Here is a 4,949-nt window from a genome sequence, read left to right as displayed (position 1 = left end):
TACCATGCAGAATAGCTGAGAACATTTCCCTGGAATCAACTTTGACCCGGGAGGACTCTGGGGTTTGGGTGGATGGACAGCAGGGATGTGTATGGCCAGAATTTTTTATGCCCTGCAAGAATACTTGAGCTCTTTTGTTGTTGGTCCTGTTGTTGTTTTAAGGGTGGGGGCCCTAGCAGCGGGTGTGTGTGTGTGTGTGTGTGTGTGTGTGTGTTAGTTTTACATGATTATGAACCCAAATGTGAAATGTCACTCTTTCTCCCACTTGCTTCACATCTGTGGCACTGCGGGGTAGAGGCAGGGAAGCGTGTAGGTGAGAGGAGCAGAGAGCAGCTAGAGTGAGCCTCCAGGACTTCCCAGCGCAAGGAACTCTCCCTTCCTTCCACCACTCTGCCCTCTGCAACCCTGAGTTCTTCTTCTGAACCTCTCACCTAAATCTCTACCTTCTGCTAAGTTCACGATGGACCCCTGGTTTGGCAAGTTTGTGATGCGGTGCGGAGGCCACTGTCCAAAAATAAGCTATTGTAACGCGGAGGGAAAGGCTGATTTTCAGAGGCGTGCTGGGCAGCCAAGGCATTCAGCGGCACTTACTGGTTAATGTCTGCAAAGTTTCCTTCTCTACAAAAAGCTAAATGGGGCTCATTAAGCTCTTCTGGTGTAATTTCTTTCTTTCTCTTTTTTTTTAAAAAAAGAAAGGACAAGTTAAAAATAGCCTGAGCACAAGTCTTGGAGACAATGAAAGCTTTGGTTGTTGGGAAGAACTGGGGATGAGGTCCAGGGAGGGTTTTTGCAACTGAAATTTAAAGCCCTTGCAGGAGCGGTGGGCCTCCAGCAGGAGGGGAGGGCTGGGCGTCTCCAGAAGCAAGGTGGTGTGGGGCAGAGCCTCTGCCCCAGAATGGACTCGTACTCAGAGTCAACGCGATTTTGCTTTTACCAAGCACCTATTAACATGTAACCCATAAGCTACCAAATGGTCATAACATACATTTCTTACTCAGTCTGCTTGGGATGCCGGGCCCTGGCACAATTTCACGAGACAGCTGGGACTGAAAACCGAAGGACAGCTCGCTTCCCTTGGAGGCAGCGGCTCTTTGAAGAAGACAACTGTCCTGACTCCTCCAGGGATGATAAGGCTTTGCCTGCTGTGTGCCGAGAGGAAAGACAAGACAAGACAAACAGGTCCGCCCGCGTGAGTCCTGCAGACAGTGGGGTTTTATCCACTGGTCCCTCACTAAGCAGACCTTGTGCTGAGAGCTAAACCAGGAGGGTTCTGGAGGCAGCAAATTATGCTCTGACACCTCCTTCCCCAGGTTTTCAAGTTGGCGAAAGGAAAAGCGAGGGGAGCCTTGGAGATGGAAATTAGTCATCAATGAGCAGTCTGTAGCCCGGGAGCTTTCACAAGGGCCTGTGCCAGCTGGGGAGGTGTTGTTTCTGGACTCAGTGTACACAGGTCTGCGTGTCCCGGGCCTTCTGGACTCCGGAGCAGTGAGCCAGCTCTGCTCCGGCAACACCTCCCAGCTCCCAGCCGTGGCGCCGACCACACCAGTTCCCCAGGCCTTAGGGCCTTTCTGCCCATACCAACGTTCATTTGGATTCATAAACATGGGAGCCTTTCTTGCTCTCCCGGCCTCGTGGAGGGAGGAGCGAAGTGGGAGTGGGAAAGAATGACTGACTCTGTAGGGGGTTGGGAAGATCTCCAGCCTCTCCCAAGGTCACGTCCCTGCTAATCCCCTCTCCGGGAGGACCACACGCACAACACATGGGGTCAACGTAGAAGATCTTGAAAATGTGGTCCAGTGGTGACTTCTGGAGCTTGGGCTCAATCGTCTGTCCTCCCTGCAGGAGAGTAATGAAGAGGTGGCATGTGGATGGTGGGTAGAGTTGAGACAGAGATTCAATCAGAGGCCTCTTGGCATGTGGTCCGGGGACACGTGCACCGGATTGGGACCTCGACTGGGTGGCCTGCGAGGCCTTTGTAACCTTGAGGTGTCCTAGTTCCCCAGGTATGGGGTCTGGGAAGCGCAGTGCCAGAGGAATTGCAGAAGCACTCATAGCTGAGTGGACTCCTCTCCTGCCTCTGGCTTGGGTCACAAACCCAGGATCCCAGCCCTCCTCCCTATCCACTGACTAGCGACTCACCTCAACAGCAATAATTCTGTGGGCCCCACTTCTTGAGTACAATAAGAATATGAGAAACCATTCACTGAAAGCTTATTATCTGCCAGGCACCATGCATTATCTTGTGTATTCATCAGCCAGGCCCAGGTTCAAATCCTGACCGTGCCATTTGTTATCAGGTGTGACACTGGGCAAATTACCTAAGCTCTCTGAGCCAGTTTCCTCAGATAGTAAAATGTGAATAATAAAAACACTTACACTGGATAGCTGAGAGGATCAAGTAAATTAATCCATGGAAATGGCTCAGCAGAGTGCCTGGCACAGTGCTCCGTCATGTTAACCGTTGCTATCACGGGCCAGGAGTGGTCGTGTTATCATCAGACCTATTTCACACATGTCGCCGAGGCTCTCTGCAGCTCTGTCTTCATGTCCTCATGGGAATTTGAAACCTGGCTTTTTCCCATTCTGCTGCATTGCTCTTTCAGACTTCCCTTACATTATGCGGCAATTATAAGACTCAGTCATTTGAACTCTCCTGAGAGTGGAATAATGTCAGCTCTTGTTTCCTATTAATAGTTAAACACACGGGCATAGAGATCACAAAATGGTTTCACTTTAAAATATGACATCCACAAGTTCAGGGGCTGTGGTGTACACATTTTCCTTCCCCAGTGTCTAGCAGAGTGCCTGTCGCATCAAAGACACCACTACATACGTATTGAGTTGAACCGACTGTAGCCACAGGGAAAATGAAGCTGGCCAAGTAACTAGGGCTTCATGGTTCCCCTTGGCCATCTCCTAGGTGCCCCACTTGACCCCAGAGGTCATTGTCTCCATACATCCCAGCCCAATGTGAGTTAAGATGCTTTTTAAAATTTCTTCTCTCTTCTTAGTCATTCTTCTCAGTTTGTTCATTCACATATCCTACAAATGATCCTAAATGCTTATTCTACAACTAAGCATTAGCCTACTATGCATCAGGCTCTGTGCTAGATGCTAAAATATGATAATGAACCAGAAAACCAAAGTTCCTGCTCTCACAAAGGGATACAGCAAGTATGCAGTAGGTAAGGTCAGAGTAAAGTCACTAAGGAAATATGAAATGACCCGTGCGTGAGACAGGAAGGTGTGTGTACCCTGTGCCCTGCTCTGGTGGGAGAAGGGCGGGGTGCCATGGGAACACAAAGCAGGAGCACCTCTGGGACTCGGGCAACAAGATCACTTAGAGCAGCCTAAACTGAGGCCTGAAGGGGGGTACGAACTACACAGGTAAGGGATACAGGGAGGAGGTTATGCTTTAGGCAGAGAGACGTGCTGGGAAACTGCTAACCCAATAGGAATCTAATGGGTCTGAAGGGAGGGAATGGAGCTTCTGCTCTTGAAAAACAAAATGTACAGAAATGAGGTAACTTGAGAAAATGTCTAAAGGAACAGCAACAAATGGCAAATCGCATCAGATATGACATATGAGTGTGAATACCTCCAGAGGAATGCACTGAGAAGTAGTTTGTCAAAATGAAGTTCACGAACCACCTACATCAGAGTCAGCCAGGATGCTTGTTGAATATGCAAGGACACTATCTCAAAGTTTTAGCTGAAAAAATTCTAAGAAGGTCTGCAAAAGAAAGGCATTTATTTAGACAATAGGACATTACATGGTCTTCAGCAGAAAAAGCCCCGGCACAGTGGAAATACCATAGGAAGGATGGTTAATAATAATTAGATACTTTGGCATTGCAGATCTTCCATTGCACAGTCCCTGACTGAATGCGTCACTCAGTTTCACTGAACCTTGATTTCTTCATCTATAAAGTGGAGCTAATAATATCTACCCTTCAGGGTTGTAAGGATTAAATGGTATATATGTGAATAATCAATTTTTTTCAGGACCATGTCTATTATTAAAATAGTAACAACAGCTAAAACCAAACACACAGACACAGACAGAGACACACACACACAACTTTTCATAACCCGTCATGTGGCTTGTGATGTCTGGCCCCATGATAGCTGCTGAACCTGTTTACTCTTTATTTCCCTTCCTTTTCCACTCTGCCTGTCTCTGAGCTGCTCAGGTGGCTTCCTGGGAGTCTGTGTAGCCAGCCTTCTCATAGGGCGCCCTCTAGTGCTGGATGCTATAATGACTCCTTCAGTCTTCCAACTGAGGATAAAGTTTCCTGATCTTATAAGAAACTGTCCTTAAAAGCTAATAGAACCTACCTAAAAATAACGTTTTTAGTAGGAAGTTACCCAATGGCACCAAGGGCAAATTACTTTGTAATTTATAGCCATCATATCAATGACCAATTAGTGATTTTCTTCTCTAAACAAAATCTTTTAGGAAATACTTTGGGGTTGAGGATAGAACCAAAGACACAAAAGTTCGCCATCCTGAGGCCTCCCCTTCTGTGCTTCCAAAGCAACTGAAGAAATGTTTCCTTCAAATGTTTTTTTTTATTGATTGCTTCAACCTACAAGTTTCTTTTGAAAGCGTAGAAATATTATTAAATTGGGAATATCAGCAGTCTGATTTTTGGTGCCAATTCTGTTGATGGCTAACTGGGTGACCTTGGCTAAGTAACACTCCCTCCCTGGATCTTAGTTTCTGCAAATGTAAAATGAGAGCCAAAGTTTCTATGGTCACTCAGGTCTCTTCTAGAATGAGCTCTTTGCCTAAATAGAGGGGCTGTGAAAGGGGGTCAGAAGACCTATAACCTCTTTCCTGTTCCAGTATTTACCACTTCCGGGACCTTGGCCAAGCATTTAACCTGTCTGGACCTCAGTTTCCTCACCTGAAAAAAATGGGAGAAAGACCTGCTCTGTCTTATATA

The sequence above is a fragment of the Zalophus californianus genome, chromosome 4 (genome assembly GCF_009762305.2).
Source record: "Zalophus californianus isolate mZalCal1 chromosome 4, mZalCal1.pri.v2, whole genome shotgun sequence".
In the NCBI taxonomy this organism is placed as follows: Eukaryota; Metazoa; Chordata; class Mammalia; order Carnivora; family Otariidae; genus Zalophus; species Zalophus californianus.
Note: the sequence above shows the minus strand (reverse complement) of the source record.